Source organism: Narcine bancroftii, chromosome 6, assembly GCF_036971445.1.
Source record: "Narcine bancroftii isolate sNarBan1 chromosome 6, sNarBan1.hap1, whole genome shotgun sequence".
Classification (NCBI taxonomy): domain Eukaryota; kingdom Metazoa; phylum Chordata; class Chondrichthyes; order Torpediniformes; family Narcinidae; genus Narcine; species Narcine bancroftii.
Window position 1 is genome coordinate 9,158,866 of NC_091474.1, and position 22,382 is coordinate 9,181,247.

The following is a 22,382-nucleotide window of genomic DNA, read 5'->3' on the forward strand; positions in this document are numbered from 1 at the left end:
CATTTTGTTATATTTACTTGTTGTGATAATGATTTAATTTCTGTTTCTAATGCTATAAAAGATAGTGAGAAAGAGTAAACAATAATAATATCACATAACAGTACAACACTGATGTCATAACTAAAATGTGCTATGCAAATTCTTCCAAGATGTTACTGGTGGTTTTTAAACATAAAAGAAGACAAAGTTTATGTATTTTGAGTGTAGTATAATCTTTTCCTATGAGGAAGCAACAGGAGCTGAAGGCCAGCTATGTGCAGGAGATGCAGGATCCCACTTCAACAACATGACTATAACATATAAACTGTAATAAAGTCACATTATATGAGATCAATAATTTGTTAATTAAATATAACTCATAAATCATTTATTATTTCATTTGGGAAAAACAATACCTGCTCCATTTGGCACGACATGAAGAGGACAAAAGGATATAGATTGGTAAAGTGAATGGGGGAAAAGATCTAACAAACGGGGTTGTGAATCACCCATTTTGGCAGAGCTCTCAATGCCGTCCAAGAGTCTTGCACCAAGGAAACTTGCCTTCAGCGCACCAAGTCTGCACCAACTGCCATGGGTGCACAATTTGCAAAAAGCTTGTATACAGTTGTAATAAGCAATGAGAAAGATAACAGAATACTGTTCATTTTGCTTGGAGAACGAAGGCAACATTAGAGAGGTTATTCTTCACTTATATGGATCACATATTCTTATTTATGAAAAACTGTATACGTAAAATATTGAAGAGGCTGGGATCTGCCACAATCAAAAAGTTGGAGACACTCAGCAGGTCCAACAGTGTTTGTTTTTTTCCCCCAAGGATGCAAAAGCATTGGTAACAATTCATAGGTGATTTACGAGATTGATACCTGAAACTGGTATGTTGTATTATCAGGAAAAGTTGGACTGGATAGGCTTCTATTTGATGGAAGACAAGGAATTGCTGTAAGAACTCAACAGATCAAATAGCATCTATGTTTTTGAAACCCTTTTATTAAGATGAGATTTTAAAAAAGGTAAAATTACTGATATAAAGGGGAAAGGAATATGAGAAAAGGAGCCCAGTGTCAGGTGAAGAGATATGTAGAGGAAGAGAGCATTAGGAAGAAAGTGGGAAAAAATTGAGTACAGCAATAGGTAGAGATGGCAACAGTGGAATCAATCAGGGATGGGGGTGTTATCTAAAATTAGCAAACTCAATATTCATGCTGTTAGGTTTAAGAGGAATCTGTCTAGGAGGATTATGAGATTTTGTTCCTCAAATTTCCACTTGGCCACACCCAGATAATGCATGAGGTCAAGGTCAGACATTTAATTGTATAAATGGTTGGGGGTGTTAAAATGGTTGGCTACAGGAAGCTCAAGTTTGGACCCACAAACAGAGCGTAGGTGTTCAGTAAAGCAATCACATCATCTGTAATTGATTTCACTGATGTAGAGGAGGCCACACCGGGTACACTGAATCCAGCAGATTACCTCTACCTTCTGACTACCTCTACATTGAGATGTTTCAAGATATATGGTCTGCTTGTCTTCATTAATGTAAAAGAGCATAAAATAAAGTCCTCAGAAATTTTTGACTCCTGCTGAGAATTCCAGTTGCATAAATTCTGGATAAATGAGAATTTACTGTAGTAAGGTTCCCTAAGCATCTGCTAAAGATGAAGTAGTTCATAAATTCTGGAACGCACCACCTGTTAAGAGAAAAAATTCCCTACAGTATTTGAGCTATTGCAATGTACCTTTCAACAAAAATCCAAAGTATAATACAGTGATACCCCTGGTATCCTGCACCTATGGGGAATGATAGATGCCTGATCCGTGAATTTTCTGGTTGCTTGAGATTGCTATGGTAAACCAATGGTGAGGTGCACCAATTTTAAATTTCTATATTTTTTACCTATTTATTTTCCACAATTTTTTTGGCCAATTGCCTGAAATCTGGATTACAGTGATCTTTTGGTACATAATGTAATTATGTTAAGTGCAATTTATGTATTAATTCTGCTCTGTTGATGATTTGATTTTCACAATGCTTTGGATTTGGCACACATTCAGGCTTCAAACCAGGACCTCAGCAGTTGCAGTTCAAACTGCTAAGCAGAGCACTTAGCTGCTGCACAGTTAGCTTAGAAGCGAGACAGCACTAAAAGAATTCTCCCCATGGCAGGCAAAGTACAGCAACAGAAAGGAGCATCACAGGGGTAAAGGAAGATGCAAGAGAGGAAAGACATGCTGCTCTCCAGTGTGTCTGACCCATGCAATGAACTGTCTTTGCAATGAACTATGCCACTACAAGATGTGGACTGACCAAAGGGCCAGTGATCACTGAATGGAGGACTCAAGTGATTGTAAAACAAAAAGTTGCAGTCAGACAGAGGAGCCATTGAATTAGTTAACAGCATCATGATGTATGAAAAGTGAGGATGAGGAATGTGTGCAGGACACTAATGCAAGACATCAGATTGATGTCCCATTCTCCAACTCTGCACGATACGCTCAGAGCTTTCGAAAGAGATAATAATGGATGTCGATTTCCAATGGCTGCCAGCAATGGAGGAAAGCATGTAATGTATGACTTATGACACAGTACAAGCATCATCCAGACTTCATTGCAAATGTTCCCAGGCCACTTACTCAATGGGATCACTTGACTGGGATCAACTGTTGTGACGAATTAACACATATCAAGCATCAAAGACGCAAAAGATCCAAAAGGATAAAGGAAGGGTCAGGGAAAGGATCTGCAGTGTCACGTGGTGCCATGACTATGATCAGGTAGAGTAGGTGGAGGCATTGTCAAGTTGTGATCAGGCAAAGGTATGGCAATAATGAATTCCTGCACTGAGGTTTAATTATTTGCCTCAAAGGTTCATTCAATGAACTCCATAGCCTTGGAGCAGCTCAGTCAGATCTCCCTAAACCTAGTGCTCATTGTGAAAGTTAGATTTTGTATCAGTGATCTGAGCCATCAATAGGCAGTGGATGTGTGATGGAAGTGATGGCCACTGTCCGCCTTCAGGTACTCACTCCATTGGCATGCCATCTGTACAAAAGATTCAGAAACAATTTTGTAATTTTTGTAAACAATGCAGTGAGAGGCTGATGGATTTCAGTAATCAATTTACTAAAAAATGCTATTATAATGGAAAATGTGTTGAGTGATGTGATAGAATTGCTAAGCTTTTAAAGTGCAAATGTTTCAGTACAGTTAAATTGAAAAGCCTCTAAAATGTAAAATTCCATTGTACACATCTCTCTCAATGTGACTTTAAATTCAGCAAAAGGGCACAGGCCTCATCAAAAGCATTCATGTAAGTCTTCAGAAGCTGTTATGTCTGAAGCCAACACTGCCATCAAAATGTTCATTGTTAAATGTGTCTCATTCTACCTGCCACACATTCACCCAGCCTTGTGATACTACACATTATAGCTGTAACTCTTCTCCTAATTGCTTTACCTTCAATACGAATTTGGCCCGTTTTACAGACATGGATCTGCCTCCTGCAGCACAGTTGCCTTTCCCCTATATTTGCCTTATCCAAGTCCAGCAGCCTGACCTTGCTTCTACTGATAGTTAGGGAGGGAATCACAAGCTCCTGGGGGGGGGGGGGGCAGGGGGGGCAGGGGGGGGGGGGGGGGTTGGTGGGGGGAGGTCCAGAACCATCTCCTCTGCAAGAAAGCCTTCGATTGTCAACAAAGCCCAGGGCTGACATCAGATTTTTTTTTAAAAACACTTAAAAACCAAACAAATAATTTTACAATTTCTTTAAAATTACATTAAAATAAATTCAGCTTCCAAACACTTCAAACAATTTAAGGAATTAAAACATCATAACAGAAATAATTCAAAGCATAACTTGTCTATTTCTCACCTCCTTCCCCAGAAAGCTATAATCTACATTTGTGGTTTTCTGATCCTGCTCCAGGTCTAGCTTGAAGCTTGATCCAAGTGCAAACCTGTCAGCTTTTGTCACTCATCTTAAATCCAACTGACTGATAATTCCAACACAGCAAAAGCAAGGCTGATGTAGTCACCTCTTTTGCTAACATCTTTACAAAAAAGTCATCTCAGCTGCTCTCATTTCAAGTACTTTTAATATCTTCTGATAAAAATTACTTCTGTAAATTATATATAGGCTTCTTATGAATATTATATAATACAAATGTGTAAAATACCCAGCTATAAATAAATGCTAACGATCTGAATGAATTATGGATTTTTAAAAAACTTTCAAGTCATTTTGCTTTAATGGGTTTCCCACCGTTAAGTTCCCTTCCGTAATTGCTGACAGGTTTAAGTGAATCCAAATGGGAGGTGAAGTAGTCCAGGTGAAAGCAGTGGCTTCCAGTACTCCATTTACCACGTGTATGCTCCTCATGTAATGCAAAAGCACTGCAGATGTGGAGAAGTTGCCTCCCGGTGCATAATTAGTGAAATTGGTTACACATTCGGTAATCAACATAAACTTAGATTAACAAACATAAAGCTCATAAAATATTGCAGTGATCAACAATTGTATTGTTCTACCTTCTCAAAAATAAGTATTCTCAAAATGAATATACAAACACAATAAAAGCTTTCAAGCAAAACAAAATGAAATCCATCCCCAACCAACTATATCTTCCTCCTTCAAAGGACATTGATGCCACAAACCGCAGATGTTACTGATCATTTGTACTATCTGCCAGTGATCTCTTAATAAATGTCCTCACTTGCATAAAAATATAAGGAATACAATCTCCTCTTTCTTTCTAAATCTACTTTTGCAGAAATTAATGACCAAATGTGAGATTGAGCCTTTCATCAATGCGCCCTCAAAAACTCAACAAAATGAACAAGCTTAGAATTGGTTGAAAATTCATTCCACATTTCAGTGCTTCATTAATAAATCACTGTAAAATCCCCATTATCTGGAATTCAAGCAAGCGGCGCCTCAAACAACTGGCAAAAAATTTGCAGAGAATAAAGAGGGTTAAAAAAATTATGAAAGTTTAAAATGGCACTCCTGAGCAGTTAGTTCACCAATCACGCCACACACAATCTCAAGCAACCAGCCACTTCACTTATCCGACATCTACCAATCCCCATAGGAGCCGGATACCAAAGGTTTTACTGTATATGTTAACATGAACATTTTCCAAATTAAAAAAGAAAGTGCCAAGTAGGTCTGGCAGGATCTGCGGAAAGAAAAAGGATGTTTCAGATTAATGCCCTTTCATTGGAACTTCTCATAAAAGTTCAACAGCATCAACTATTTTTCTTTCCATTGTTGTCAGCAGACCTGCTCAGATTTCCCACCATTTTCTAAATTAGATTTCCAGAATCAGGATTCTGTAGAGTGGTAAATGTTGCCATACTTCCATGGGGGAAATTATCTTACAAATGTCTGCACAGACTGTTTAAATACAGACAAAGTCTCAATTAAAACACAGTGAATATAATTTATGGATTGGGAAGGCATGTTACACACAAGACTTTGTCATAGACAGCAGGAACCAGAATTTTACACAAGTCTCGGTTTCCTTAACAAGAATCAGACGTCTGAATGAATTTTCATCACTTATTAGTTCATTGAAAATATACAAGAAATTGTATCAAATGGTTTTACATAGTGGTCTGTAGAGATGGCATGACATCACAAGGCTGAACTTCCATTATGAGTTCATACAGTAAGGCTGAAAAAATGGTTCATGTGTATTTTGTTGACTTCCCAGGGACTGGGATGAAAACCATGCTGTCAATCTTCTATTACAATGGACAATGAAGATTTTTTTTCCTGAATACTTTTGGGTGTGATTTATGGATTTTGTGCTGCTGATCGCAAAAATCACCTTAGCATTTTCCTCTTAGTTTTTTTTTAAGATACAACCTACTTTTGTGATTACCTGTTATATTTTAAGTCTACTTCAAGCAAACAAAACCATGAAGTCATTGAAAATTTATTTTCTGTATTCGTACTTGGGCTTCTTCCCTGCTGATCTTGGTGCAGTCAGTGTTGAACATAGTGAAAGCTTTCACCAGGACGTTGCGGCCACGGAAAAGTGATATCAGGGCAACTGGAATCCATCAATGCCGGCCGACTTTTATTGGTCACTGACATGACACACATCAGATATTGATACAAACAAAAAGAGCAGCAAAATATTATTAGGTCAGTTGAACTAACGCAATGTGACAGCATCATTATGTGATTAAACATGTTAAATTCAATAAAAATTAATTTAATGTTTCTCCAACTTCCTACATGATATAGCAAATCTGAAATTATCTGTGTTCAGCTTGAAGTTGTCTATCATAATCCCCAATTTTTTTCAGGAACCAAATCTTTTGAAAAAAATTTGATGTGCAGCATTATATGGGTGTGTGTGTGTGTCTGTGCGTGTGCGTGTGCGTGTGTGTGTGTGTGTGCGTGCGTGTGTGTGTGTGTGCGTGTGTGTGTGTGTGTGTGTGTGTGTGTGTGTGTGTGTGTGTGTGTGTGTGTCTGTGTGTGTGTGTGTCCACCTCTCCTTAATGAAACTCATCATAAGACCAGCAATGATTAAAATATTAAAAATTAAAGGATTCAAGCTTGTGCTGTCACTTGTAATAATACTCCCTCTTTCCTGATAAATAAGTAATGCTTCTTTCTTAAAGGATATCCTTTGAAATATAAAATTAAAATATTTGATAGATAAAGAGATGAAATTGTGGACACTTGCCCTCTCTTCTTTCACAATACTGCAACAGGCTCATTAGGAAAATAAAGCAACTGAGAGCAATGTTAAATAATCAATAAGATAACAAGATGTGTATGTCAGTATGACAAAGGAATGAAGCTAAACTCCCTGATGTACATCGCCTGTCACCATGGAAACTGTTAATGAACAATTGCTAGCAGCGAACCAGAGCTTTACCATCTGAACAAAAGCGGGTCTCTCCCAAGTAGCCATGTAAGTTATCAAATGCCAACGCACATTCCAAGGCATCTTCCATTTATCCTTGATTAGTAGCATAATTTAAACTTAATTCAGTTACCAATAATCTGTTTGTTTTTTGGTCACACATCTCTGTAACTTAACAAGCCACACACTTTATTCTCGGTCTTAAATATCCAAACGCATAGTCAAATAAATCATAATTATCTATTAAAATATAATCTAGTTTAAAATGCAGCTCCTAACTAAGCTAAAATGATTCTCTCATCATCAATAAATGCAGAGAAAAGCCAACAGACAGAAGAGTAAATTTTTTTCATATATATTTGTCCTCCACCACAGATTACCACCTTCCATATGCACAGAAGTGTACAGGAGGGAGATAGATCAACCAGCCGTGTGGTTTCACAACAACAACCTTGCACTCAATGTTAACAAAACCAAGGGGATGACTGTGGACTTCCGGAGGAAATCAGGAGAACAGGAATTAGTCCTCATCAAGGGATCACCAGTGAAGAGGGTCAAGAGCTTCAAATTCCTGGGTGTTAACATCTCCGAGGATCTGCCCTGGAGCCTCCATGTTGATGTCATCACGAAGAAGGCTCGCCAGTGCCTATGCCTTGTGAGGAGTTTAAGGAGATTCAGTATATCACCGAAGACTCATAAAAATGTCTACAGGTTTACCATGGAGAGCATTCTGACTGGTTGCATCACTGTCAGGTACAGAAGCGTCAACACTCAAGGCAGTAAAAAAAATTCCAGCCTGCGACATCACGGGCACCAGCCTTCACTCCATCGAGATCATCTACAAGAGGCGGTGTCTTAAAAAAGCAGCCTCTATCCTCAAAGACCCCCACCACCCAGGCCATGTCCCCTTCATTCTGCTACCGTCAGGAAAAAGGGAAAAAGCCTGAAGACGAGGACTCAGCAGCCCAAGGACAGCTTCTTCCCCTCTGCCATCAGATTCTTGAATGAACAATGAACCACAGACACTCCCTCACTTAGCCTTTTTCTTTTCTTGCACTATTTTTATTTATTTTGTAATGTTGTTTATATAAATGTTTGCACTGTGACACTGCCACAAAACAACGAATGTTCATGACAATAAATTCTGATTCAGTGTGAGTTCACATTATTAAATATGAAACTACTTCCTCAACTAAATCAATTTATTCAAGATCTTATGAGGCTATTTACACTAATTAGAGTCAGAATGTGGAAACAGCCCTTCGGCCTAACTTGCTAATGCTGACCTACATGTCCCATCTAAACTCATTACACCTCCCTGCATTTGGCCCATAACCTTAACCTATTGTATCCACTATTGTATCCATTCAAATGTTTCTTAAACCTTGCAATAGTATCTTCCTCATCTCCATCAGCCTGTTCCATACATTCATTACCCTCTGTATAAAAAACCCCTCAGGTTCATTAAATTTCTCCCTCCTCATCTTAAACCTGGTTATGGATTCCCCTACCTCAGTGAGTACCTCAGTGAGTTCACCCTTTCTATTCCACTCATGATTTTGTACATACATAGTTAATCATATAGGCTACTCTTAAAAACTATAAAATGTCATTTCTAAAATTATGCCAAGGGTGTAACTTCCCCTTTGGATACAGTCAGCAATAAGGTCATAAATACTACACTGAATTTATTAATCAAGCTCATTTGCAAACCTTTGAAGGTCACCTTTTCCAAGTGGCAGCGGAATCAAGCAACATTTGAAGTCTTGAATGTTTACTTTTCTTTCCCTTATGCAGAGTCCTTGAAGTTTTTAAACATTACAAATTCAGTTTCATTAATCAAAAGCCCTGTTTCAAAAAATGATTTTGTATTTCCATTTTTCCTGATGACCAACCTGCCCATTCAGCCCATCGAACCAATGCCAGCTGACAGTCCAATCTCAATCTTTCACCAATCTTCCCAGTAACCAATGAAACAAAATGATTTACACGTTTCACTGGTGTGTTGAGGTCAATTACTGATTAAATTGTGTCCTTAATATCTGAAACTTTATCTAAAAATGTACAAGGATGTGTCAATTTTAAAGACAGCCTTCAATCTACAACATGCCACACAGATACTTTAACCAATGTTCCTGGACAGTGCAGTGAATGAGGCCAACAGTGAGCATGTTATTTAACAACCAGCATAAGAAATTTCAAACAATCCAATTTCTGCTGAATGTAAGTGCTTGAAATTCCCCGATTCATTTTGAATGAATTATTCTGACAGAGGGACATACCTGAAAAAATGTTCACATATTAGATCAATTACTCCCAACAATACAAGATCTAAATTTCTATTTATATATTTTATTCAAGCTAAAGGACATTCATTTACGGGGAGTGGAAAGAGCTTAAAGCAGATGTGCAGGCTAATTTTCTTTTACCTTGGGGTCTTGAACAGGCTACCTGGAGTAATGATGGAAGCAGATTCAATGGTAGCATTTAGAGGCTTCTGGACACACACATGAATATGCAGGAATAGAAGGATTTACTCCATGAGCAAACATCTGAGGTTTAGTTTAATTTGGGCATCAGGTTCAGGACAGACTCTATGGAGTCTCTGAATATGGACATGTTCCTGCACTGTTTTATTTTGTTCACAATAGTTGATGTGCTTATACACAATTAAAATTAAATGCAAATAAGATGAAGAATACAATGCCCAGTTCCTAGTCGGTTTATTGATCATATCTTTTAATCTGATACATAGCACTGGGTAAATTTAAATTAGCAAATAGAATGTATGCAAAGTAGAAATGTGTTCATTTGTTCCAAGATCAATGTAAGTTGTCAGACTGAGTCCTTTAATAAAGGGTCATACTAGGTGTCAATAATCCAGCATGTGTGTTGTTTTCAGGCCAAATTCAATGAGGAATAAATGAAGTTCAGCAACAATACGCTCCTTTTCATTGTCTATTCAAACTCAGCATTAAGTTGATTGATAACATCACTGACAAATTATTTATGGTACAATACAACATTTTAGTCAGGGATAATTTCAGTATGAATCAGCTATTGTGAAGAAAATAATACAAAATGTTAACAGTAACAATGAATCATTTAAAATCCATTTCCTACTAGCCCCGGACAAACTAAATAACAGTTTGAAAATTTGGGATGGCCTTTGTGACTGTTCTCAGGTTTCTATATCCCATCTTCTGAAGCCCTCAGGCAGGATTATTTTGCCTTCCTGCTGGGACAGAAAAAAGCAGTTCGGGCTGCTAGAGGGATTGAATTTAGGAGCAGGGAGGCTATGCGGCAACAGTACTGGTGAGGCTGCATCTGGAGAACTCCGTGCTTCCCTGAGGAAGGATGTACTGGCTTTGGAGGAGGTGCAGGGGAGGTTCAACACATTGATTCCAGAGATGAAGAGAGATTGAGTCGTCTGGAATTTAGAAGAATGAGAGGGGACCTTATAGAAATGCATAAAATTAAGAAAGACATAGATAAGATAGAGGTAGGTACATTGTTCCTATTGGTGGTGAAGTCTAAAACCTGGGGACATAGCGTTAAGATCCAGGATAGTAGATTTAAGACAGGAATTAGGAGGAACTGCTTTTCCCAGAGGGTGGTGAATCTGTGGAATTCACTGCCCATGGAAGCAGTGGAGGTGACCTCAGTGAATATATTTAAGACAAGGTTGGATAGATTTTTTTTACATAATAGGGGAATTAAGGAATATGGGAAAAAGGCAGGTAGTTGGAGATGAGCTGATCATCAGATCAGCCATGATACCATTGAATGGCAGAGCAGGCTCGATGGACCGATGGCCAACTCCTGCTCCTATTTCTTATGCTGTCCCCCATCTCTGGAGACCTGGGTTCATTCCTGATCTTGTTGTCTGTGGACCTTGTTCATTCACCCTGTGTGGGCATGTGTTACCCCAGGTCCTCCTCTCTCCTCCCATTTTCTAAAGATACCCAGTTGGTTAATTGGCAACTGTAAATTACCCCAAGTGTAAGATGGATGCCAGAAGTATCAGGTAAAGTTGATAGGCATGCGAGAGAGGAGAGATAACAGAGAAATAAGTAGGGGAGTGAGAGTGGTAGGAATGTTAAGACCCACCATAAATCAATGGATCAAATTACCTTCTTTTGTGTCATGAACATTTGAGAAATATATTATCCCTCCTTGCTTCTAAAACATCCTCAAAATTGTAATATATCTGCATTGAGTGCAGTCTCCCACTTTGAAAACCATTCCCTTTGAAATTTTCTACAGAATCAGAATGAACAAGTCACGAAGTTCATTGTTTTGTGGCAGCATCATACTCCAAATATTTGTATAAACCACCTTACAAAAATAGAGAAAAATAGTGCATGAAAAGTCAAAGTAAGGCAGTGTCTTTGGTTCGTTGATCATTCAAGAATCTGACGGCAGTGGGATCCTGAATGATCCTGGAACGTCATCTTTTTCATGTCGCAAGTCACAACCCCAGATCTATGTAAGTTTCATTCATCATGACACTGTTACTGAAACATGAAATCTACAAGACAAATATGTATATTTTAGCTAGGTAATGAAATATTTTGCATAATGTAAGAGAAGTAAGGATGCATTTACAAGCCAAAACACTTTGGTACCCATAGCCTAGGCGATGCATTTTCCTTGCTCTCCTACCGTGGGTGCAATCATCATTCCTTTTGGTACCGAGGTCATAGATTTTGTTTCTGTTAAGAAATGCTATGGAGTAAAACACTAAGAATAAGAAACTATCTGGGTGGAGCTGAAAGAAGATGAAAAGTTGTAAATCAAGAAAAGAATCATCAAAATGTCAGAGATTAAAATTATTTGGTATATGTCGTGGTGGGTTTTTTATGTGCTCACTCCCCCTAACTTTAGAACCTGGCTTCACCCCTGACGCATGATATATTGTCTTTAAAACAAACTCTTTGCTCTGATAGCGAAATCACTGGTCTATGGGTCAACATGACCATTCATCCCGATTCCATGCTACAGATCGGAGGCATGCTTGAACCACTGATCATTACATCTGACAAGCCTTTCAAAGGCAGTGGAAGAGAGAACCCCACCCCTGACTGGTATCAATCAGCTGGGAGAGATGGCAATGTTGCTGCACGGAGAGATTGGCTGCAAAGCCCACCAGTACCGCACAGACACCACAGTAAACCGGAGTCAGTGACACTGGCTCAGATCTCGTTCCACTCCTACTGGACAGGCTTCCCACACAATACGTCACATTGTACAAAAAACCAATATTTCCCTTGATGAATTCTTCAAATAGACAACATCTATGAGAGGCATTAGTAGTGAATTAGCTATATTTGCCGTTTAATTTTTTTTCAAATTAGACATACAGCACCAAGGTAACGAGCCCTTCTGGCCCACGAGCCATGTTGCCCAATTACACCCAATGAACTTACAACCCCCAGAATGTTGCAAATTTATTTTGAATGTATTTCCTAGAAATAAATAAACACACTATTATACTGTGTAATCAAAATGGATGCATATTTATAGTTGTTAGAAATTTATAGATGTTAGGAAGGTCATTGGGACTAGGCAGAATAATAGCCTAGAGGGCCGCAGGGCCTGTCCTCTGTGCTGTATTGTTCTATGGTTCTACGTTGAGAGCTCACAGTAACTGAATGCTGGATTATCAGAGTGGAAAAATGAGGGGAATCATTTCTCAACTGGCACTAAAACATTCAGAAATACTGTATACTCCAGATTAAACTGACATTGGCGTTGCACATCATTCGTTTATTGGAATTGCGTGAATGAATTTCTAACCTGTTAGTCTGTTCCAGTGCTTTAAGTTGACATGCTATCTCATGGTGCTGTGTTATTCATCAAATTATGTTGAAACTGTAGAAAGTTCTATAGACATCTTGACCCATATTCACTCAAAACTACACTTCCAAAATATATTTTGCTATAGGATAGAATTTAATAGCACCTGACATCAGTTACAGGGTTAAGTCTTCAATATTTTGTGGAAAATTGTTGAAAGTGTAAGGTAAAAAGGCCATGGTGAGAGAAATGAACTATTTCAACCTTTGGTGATAATGAATGGAAAGGAAATGCACAACTAACTCATTAATTTCTCAGCACATTATGAATATTTTTTGCCTATTTGTGAAAACATCTATCTGAAGGCTTTGTAAGTCAGATGAGTCAGAACCCCATCACAGGATACCCTGCTGTCTCAATATGCCACCAACACATCAGCAACAAATTACACAGCCATTGTTACTTCATCTGATTCTACCTGTCACATTTTCACTCCATTGGAGAAATTCCTTTTGTTCCACCACACTTCATTGAAATCCAAACTTGTTTCTCTCCTTCAAATGTCTGACAAATGATTTCTCATTGAAAACATTCACTGTTTTCCTCACTCGAATCCTACCCGACCTGCAGAGCTTTTTAAGCATTTTCTACAGTCTTCTTTCATATCACATTGGATCTGTTTTGCTTTTCCTATTCGTAGAATGCTAGCTCAACACACATTGGTCACCTCCTCACCAATAATAACATTTTACACAGACCAAAATGCTTCATGCACTGGTAACAGCTGCCATTAAAGTCATTTTAACTTGTCCATTCACAGACCTTATTTTTGCTCTACTCATCACCCCACCCCCCCACCCCACCCCTTTGCTCCAACTGCATTTCTCCAGTTCTCAGCCCTTATGAAGGGTCGCAGCCCAGAAACTGTCTGTTTCTCTTTCCACTGTTGTCTGGCCTGCTGCCTCTTTCCATTTATGTGGCTGGCCTAGCTAACATTTTGGTCAACAGTGGCACTCAGAAGGCTGAAAGGATGGAACATAATGGAACAAAAAGTGGTTTGGATCTTCCTTGTTCTGGAGACCGATTTCAAGATCCTTGTATCAGCCCAAATCTAACTGTTGTGTAGATCCTGCCGCATATTAAGTAATTTTGAATAAAATCTTCCACAAAATCTATGTCTAATAATAACCTAAAACTTTATATTGTGTGTTGTACCTTAGTGATAATAAATTGTCCTACCATCACCAATGTGAAATATTTCCTTTTCCTTTATATGCTCCCATTGCAACTAAATCTACAAAAGCTGAGTCCAAGACTAATTCAAATATCCTTCAAGCTATTTTGTATTTAATAATAGATAATGTCCTGATTAAATATTCCCCATAATTGATGATTTTCTCACACGTGGTAGGTTAATAAGTAATTAAATAATGGCCACCGTGACAGAGGTGCACCAAAGAAAAGGTACAAGGACTGCCTAAAGAAATCTCTTGGTGCCTGCCACATTGACCACCGCCAGTGGGCTGATATCGCCTCAAACCGTGCATCTTGGCGCCTCACAGTTTGGCGGGCAGCAACCTCCTTTGAAGAAGACCGCAGAGCCCACCTCACTGACAAAAGGCAAAGGAGGAAAAACCCAACACCCAACCCCAACCCACCAATTTTCCCCTGCAACCGCTGCAACCGTGTCTGCCTGTCCCGCATCGGACTTGTCAGCCACCAACGAGCCTGCAGCTGACGTGGACATTTACCCCCTCCATAAATCTTCGTCCGCGAAGCCAAGCCAAAGAAGAAATAAGTTAGTCATGTATATTGGTTCAGTCCATTTCACTTTCAACAGTCAGTGCAAGTCTTCAATAACAGCTAATCTTGCAAAGGTAAAATATTTCACAGCTCTTGTTTACTGAAAAATTAGTATTTACATTTTACATCTTCTACTGATTTTACTTAATTGTGTGCCACTTGTATGAAAATTATTAACAATATATACTTCAATTAATTCCACCTTTGGGATATGATAGAAGTTTAAACCTGGAATTATATTAAATATTGTGAAGTTTATTTTCCTCACATGATGATCTCCTTACATTCAAAATCCATAACTGGAATAGATATCATCGTTTCAATCTGACCAACCAACAGGTAGCTGCTTCTGTCAGCCACCGACATTGCTCATCTTTAAATTTAAATTCAGGCATACAGCGCAGTAACAGGTCCTTTTGGCCACGAGCCTGTGCCACCCAATCACCCTGCAACCCTCGTTTGTTTTTGAAGGGTGGGACGAAACTGGAGCACCTGGAGGAAACCTACGCAGATACGGGGAAAAAGTACAAACTCCTCACAGGCAATGCCAGATTTGAACCAGATCGCTGACGCCATAACAGCATTGAGCTAACCCCTCAAACACAGTAAGTCAGCCATGTTCAGACTTACTGAATCTTTTTGTTTTGTTCAACCATCAGCTCTGAGTCACATTTGAAATTGAATGCCATAGTTTCTTGATTTTATATTTGCTTTTGAATAGAGATGGAAATTGATCACATTCTGTCAAAGAAATCGTGCACATAAAAAGATAATCCAGCAAGGAATTAAGTGAGATCAGAGTATTTCCATGATTGATACCATTGTGAACACAGCATTTCCTTTATATCCATGGAGCACTTTTCATTTACACATGCAAGAACTACCAATTCTTGAAAGTCTACAGAAGAATATTTGGCCAGGATAAATCAGTTCTAGGGAGGAAATCAAATACTCAAAGGAAATCAAATACTCGACATCAAATAATAATGTATTATTGCCCCACTCCATCATACACTTTGTAATGATGTCTGTCTCACCATCAAAACACAATGAACATTGTTTCTGGAATTGTGTAAATAGAAAATTAAGTTGTCCATTTCAGTCTAAGCACTGCTCTAATAATTGTTGTTGTTGTTTTTTAAATACGCTTAAAGAACTCTTGAGATTCCCATTATATGATTTCTCTCTCTCTCTCTCTCTCTCTTTGTCCAAAAGCCAATCTCTGTTTTTCAGTTCCAGCATGAAATATGAGACTAAATTTGACCACTCTAATTTATGTTTCCTCTTCAGTCCTACATTTAGTTTCACATTGCTCAGTGCAATTGGTTTCAAGCAATGGTTTTCAAACTGTCCTCTTAGACTCACATTCCATTTTAAGTAATCCCTATGCCATCGGTGCTCTGTGATTAGTAAGGGATGGGTTAAGGTGGTATGTGAAAAGGAAGGGAAGGTTGAGAATCACTGCTCTAGACCCAATTGTTACTGAAATATTTTCCTTTGGAGTTATGAAATAACGAATCATTTAGATACGATTAAAAGTGGTTTTCAAATTTTCTCTTTCCAGTCACATACCACCTTAACCCATCCCTTACTAATCACAGAGCACCTATGGCATAGGGATTACTTAAGGTGGAATGTGAGTGTAAGGGGCAACTTGAAAACCACTGATTTAAAGTGATAAACATTTCCTTGTTGAGATCATTCGGTTCCATACAGCCCATTTCTCTCACGGTAGCTTTTTCAGCTTACACTTTCACCAACTTGCCTCAGTGTTGAAAACCTAACCCTGTAACTAATGTCATATGCTATTAGATTTTATCCTGTAGCAAAATATGGCCTGCTGCATTTTGGGAGTGGTGGCTTTGAGTGAATATGGGTCATGATGACCGTAGAACTTTGTGCAGTTTCAACATAATTTGAAAAAGTAAATAGTAATCAGGCACTGAAACAGCTGGTGTTTGGATGTGAACTGGGAAATGTGTAGAAGAGCTAGGCGATAAGCCAGCGCTGAAGAGTCGGTTGAACATGGAGGTGCAGAGTGAAGCAAGGGTGAACCATGATGGACCTGGAGCCCATGGGCAGCAGAATGCAGGAGGAGTGGCAGGAAGAAGCAGAAATTGAGAGATGGTGCTTAAGTGGACCTGGAAGGAAAACGGTAGTGGGTTCACACTGTTTGACCTGCTGAGTTTCTACAGCATTGTGTTTTTATGGCAGTGGTTGTTGGCGGATGTAAGTGAAGGTATTCGGGTAGAGTTCGGTGGGATGTGAGAGGGTGAATGAAGGTCTAATTTCCATGTGGGAAAGTGGGTGGTCAGTGAGTAGGGAAAAAAGGTGGAGAGCCACTAGTCAAGGGGGTGGAGCTCAAGCGGACTTGGAACGGATATGGCAGTGCATGCAGGTGTGAAAGGAAGAATGGGGTGGAGCTCATGCAGATATGACTGATGTGGGGCACTGCGAAACACGGTGGTGAAGTTCAAGCCAACTTGAAAGTGTGAACGCCAAACGGAACATGCAGGGTGAACAAGGATGGACAGAGCAAGGGAGCAATGTAGAACGTGCAACAGCAATCAGTCGCTGAAACAACTGATGCTTGGGTGTAGACGGCGAAACATGTTGAAGTGCAAGGCGATGAGCCAGCACTCGAGGGTCGGTGGAGCATGAATGGGCAGCAAAGCGAGGGCAAACTATGTTGAACCCGGAGCCCACAGATGGCAGAAAACTGTGATGGCGGCTGGGTGAAGCAAATATGGACCTGAAAAGGGGGGGGGGGGGAGAGATGGGTGGAGGAGAGGGGGAGGAAGGGGGAAAGGGAGAGGAAGGAGAGAGGAGAGGGTGGGGCGTGAGGGTGGTGGAGGTTGAGTGAAAGGGAGGTGGAAGGGGTTCAAGCGGACCTGGAATGTATCAGGCCTGAAAGGAAGAACATGGGGTGGAGCTCACGCGGACGTCACAATGAGGAGAGGGAGGTCCTGCGGACCTGGGTGAAACAGGACGGGTGGAGCTCAAGCGGACTTGAAAGGGAGAAGGCAGAACGAACCGTGGAGGGTGAAGGGGGCAGGGAAGGACAGATGGGCAGCAGCTAGAACATCTTGGTGCTTGGAAGTGGTGCGCGAATAGCGCCCTGGAGTATCATTTAATGAGAGGGCAGAACAGAAAACAGCGGGGGCGGCAGGACAGGGCAGATTGGAAGCAGGTGAAAGGAAGGCAGCGTGGGGGTGGGAGCACAGGGTCCGGCCTTAATGGACAGAGAGCAGGGTCGGGCAGGGAGCAACTAACAGGCTGGTGTTTGGTTGTGGACCGCGGAACGTGTCGCGCTGCAGGGCGACGAAGCAGCGTCCCGCGGTTGGTATCGACTGAACGACTCACGTTGGGACCCCGGTTAACAGGCGGCAGAAAACAGCGCTGTCGCCTGGGTGAAGCTGGGGGGAGGAAGAGGGAGGGGGGGGGGGCGGCAGTGGAGTTCGAGTGGGTGAAAGCGGGACCAGCCGGGTGGATGGGGAAGGAACGGGACAGAACCAGGTGGGAGCTCCCGCGGACGTGAAAGGGAGGCGGCAGGTGGAACAAGCGGACCTGGAAGGAATTCGCGTGCGGACGTGAAGGGGTGCAGGCGGGGCGGGGGTTCCTGCGGATCTGGGTGGAACACGGGGGTGGAGCCAGCGGACCTGAAAGGACCACAAGGATCAGGGATGGGACAGAGCGACCATCCGTGGAAAGTGGAGACTGTAGGGGGGAGGTGGGCCGCGAAACGTGTCGAGGTGCAAAGCCACGATAGGTGCGAGGGCAGCTTGCCAATAGAGGGCTGAATGGCCTATGTCAGTGGTTCTCGTGCCCCCTTAAATAATCCTTTACTAACCACAGAGCATCGTTGACATCCTTTTTCTGAGAACTACTGGCCTAGTGTGTGTGAGTTTGAAAGTTGATCAATCTCAGGAATTCAGTGGTTTACCACGTGGAGTTATAAAAAGGGATGGGTTTAGAAATTCTGATTATCATCACCCAAAATTGTAGATTCCAGATTTTTCCTGCTGATTCAAAAATGTGATCAACTATCACAGATTGGAGGAAGAGAGAAAACCAGGAACTTGCATCTGATTAGCTTAGTGTCGGTGGGAGAGAAAATACTTAAATCTCTAAAGAAGTTTTAATAACAGCATATTAAAAAGAATAATGGGAGTGTACAGAGTCAATATGGATGTATGAAAAGAAAATCAAGTTGACTTCTTGTAGGGTTCCTTGAAGAATTGACTTGCGAGAACAGCTCCAGCGAATTTGCTGCTTGGGGATTTTTGGAAAGCGTTTGATTAGGTCCCACACAACAAGGTTAGAGGGCATAGAGTAGAGCACAGTACTCAGAAAGGGAATGAAAATTGATCAGTGGGCACAAAGCTGAGATTAGAAATAGATCATTCTCATGTTGGCAGATGAAGAGCAAATCAAAGTGATGAGAAGAAAAGCAGGGTTTGCGGGTGGATTGATCAAAATTTGGCTCGCATTCCCTTTAATTAAGGAAACTGAATTAAGGTAAAATAATTGATAAAGCAGATACAAATGTTAGCTGAGGCTCGGAGGATCCCAACATTGAAATTAGAGCGCACAAATCTAAAACGACATTTTGTCAAAGAATATGTTGACCTTTCTGAAATCTAGTATTCTTCCACCACTTAAATAATATTTTGCTTTTCTATTCTTTTGTGCCGATCCTCTCTTCCCACAATACCTTGGGAAAAAGCCTTTTCATACAAAAGGTAATGAAAATCTGCCTCTCCAAAATGCTGCACAATCTGGACTAATTAAATCATTTAGAGCTGAGATTGGTAAAATGTTATGTACAGCTATTAAGGGATACAAACATGTCATGATGGAACACAGCTGGGAAGAGATGAACAGCTTATTCCTCTTTGCTTTAATTAAAAGGTGTGAGTCCACTCTCTGAAATATGTACTTTTCTAAATCTATGACAGGAAGGGAGACCTGTTCCAGCCCATCAAATTGAGGTCAATAATTCCAGTTTACATCCTCGCTGCCAGAAATGAATGTATTGACTGTTTCCTTCCCATCTCGCAGGACCGGATTTTGGCCGCACTTTCCTATCAACCCACATAAAGCTGCTTTGAATCCAAGAGTCTCAAATTGTTTACTGGGAGCTAAAGAATCAGAAAACATAAAAGAATAACACAGATGTGAATGAACAAGCCTCACCCACAAAATTGACAGCAACCCTTGACCAGAACAACCTCATTATTTATGTCTGTCTCTAAGATTCAGAAGTTTAAAAAATTAAAATGAAATAAAGAATTTTAAAAATAAAATTGTAAAATCTAAAATGATGGCTAAAATATTCAAATATTTCTCCTTCCTATTCTTCCTTGCAGCTGTAAAATTTCCACTAAATTGAATGGGCAACACAAGGCCTTACCTGCAGCAAAATCCCCCGCAAGAAAAGCACAGCAAGATCATGCTCTGCCATGTGGAGTTGAGTGCTGGAGTCTCCTGGCAAATTAGCCAGTTGATCTGCTCTTAAGTTTGGAACTTCAGTGCTTGACCGTACAGATGTAGAAGTTCCAAACGTGCGTGTGTTTAAGCAAATAAACACTGGCTTTCATTCAGTATTTTCTAACAAGTATCACACCTCCCCCCCCACCCCCACCCCGTCATACACACACATTTTGCCCTCTCTCTTTCTCCTCAGGAAATACCCAGCACTAGACAGTAATTCTCAGAAATGTGTTTTTTTTACAAAAAAAATGAAAGCTTCAAACTTTCTTTGATGTGGCATTTTCTGCTTTCTAAAGGGCAGACTTCAGTGGGACAACAATGAATTAGAGGTAATACTTATGTTTTACAGTTAAAGCTATATATTCAAAAAACAGTGGAAATAAAAAGGTGAAAAGGTGGGAAAGATGAATATATATTAAATTAGAGGAGTGCATTTTTCTGATTATCTTCTGCAATGATTTAATTTTAGCAGATGATGAAAAAATTCCAGATCATCCTGATTCATAAAGCATCATTGCTTTATTGAATCAGTCAACTTTGATGAAATTATGATATAAATCAAAATACTAATAATATAAAATGATTTCCCTTTGATTTCCATCAGATTACATGATTTATAACTTAATAATGTTCCTTATCTAAACAGAGCATTGTAAAATATTGAACTAAGGTCCGATTTCAACAAAAGTATCACTGAACCCCAAAATATCGTTCCATAATGTGTGCCAATGAGGCACATTCAAACAGTCGCATGATAGTTTTATTATTTTTGGCACACCGTGCAGGCACATTCCATGATTTACTGAGATCTATAAAGAAGTTTCATATTTTTCCCCATTGTATAAATTCAATGGCTGGAATTTCCTCCCATTCATTCAATAGGAAAACCTCTATGTATTTTTCCAAAAAATTATCAGTATTAAAAATACAAATTGCACTGACCTTTCTCATCCCAAATACAACAAAACTCTGACAGGACTCAAAGATGAAAGTTAAATGTAAATAACATTGAATTAAACTCACTAGTTTTAAATTCATTTTGTGTGAATAAAAATCTCCAGGCATTTGATATAAATGAATTAGTTCACAATTTTAACTACCTTGTTTACTTTAACTTAAGACTTCATATATTACTAATAAAAGTGATCTTCGGCATTTAATTATACATTCATATTTACTCACTGTATCTTCATGGGCTCTTTGATTAGCTTGTTTGAATTGATAAGAGGGATACCTAACCTTACTTACTTTAATACCCATTACAATTGACATTTGTTCAAGGACTGATCATGTGCTGTGTATCAGTTCTGAAGGGAGCACAAAAGATCATGCCACATTATGTCCTAACCTCAAGGGACCAACTTTTTCTGATCATTAATCACGGCTACTGTGTAAATGGAGATCATGCAGAATGAATAGCAGTTTAAATGATTTTGTGGCAATTTCCTGGGTTATTGTCACAGATTCCAGGATATTTTGTCTTTCTGAGTTCAACAGTCAAAACATTGTTTTGCATTTACTTCTTATGAGCAATACTACATAAACAGTTACAGCAGCTCACACTGACACCTCTACTACTTAAGGAGTCTGAGGAGATTTGGATGTTGTCAGAACTCTATTTAATTTCTACAGATGCAGCGTGGAAAGTGTATTGGCCGTCTGCACTATTGCAAACCATCTTTTTTGCACTTGGATTACTATGAATATTTATATCCAAGGTATTTTTCATTTAATTTCATTAGTTTATTAGTACAGTTTCCTTTACAAGTTGCCGTTCAGCTGCAGCATGTAAGAATTTCAGCACGTGTATATTGGACAATAAACGCATCAATGGGAACGGTGAATGCCTAAAACCTTGTTAATTCTCTAGCTTCTCTTTTCACATTTATTTCCAATCACAATTCAGATTTCCAATTAGTCTCAATAATTCAATATCAAAGTTGATCTCTTTCATATTCACAGATGAAATAAAAGTATTTAAGAGGTATTAAAAATTGACTGAACTGAAACCAAGGCCCAAAATATTCAATATGTCATAATACGATGTGAATGTTTAGCATGTTTATCAAAGACAAAGGTGTTTCACAGAAAAGTATCAAACTTTTACCAATTGCTAAAATATCCTTTCAAATATACTTTCCTGTAATCCTTTCATTGCCAACCACCATTACATGCCTAGCCCTTGATTCATCAAATTCAATTTTTTAACTCCTCCTTCCATAAATTTGTCCATAGTTTCACTATCCACATCTGCAACCTCCCATGAACCCAACACAAATATAAACAATTTCCAATACGCCTGCATGCCAATTCAGTGACCTTTGCTCACTCCATCTGCCTGTGGCCTTCTTGCTCCTATTATTTAACATGTAATCTAACATTCATTCCACCTTGCTACCACT

The 22,382-nt window shown here is 39.5% G+C and overlaps 1 protein-coding gene and 1 long non-coding RNA gene across 7 annotated transcripts in view; one reads left to right on the top strand and one right to left on the bottom strand.

Annotated features, from left to right (window-relative positions):
- LOC138735679 (sodium/potassium-transporting ATPase subunit beta-1-interacting protein 3-like) overlaps nt 1-22,382 on the bottom strand; it is a 178,980-nt gene that overhangs the window by 82,753 nt on the left and 73,845 nt on the right. The gene's annotated exons all lie outside the window — the stretch shown is intronic.
- LOC138737420 (uncharacterized) lies at nt 17,513-19,744 on the top strand. The gene is made up of 3 exons (XR_011340898.1): nt 17,513-17,610; nt 18,343-18,387; nt 19,446-19,744. It is a non-coding gene; the product is annotated as an uncharacterized lncRNA (long non-coding RNA).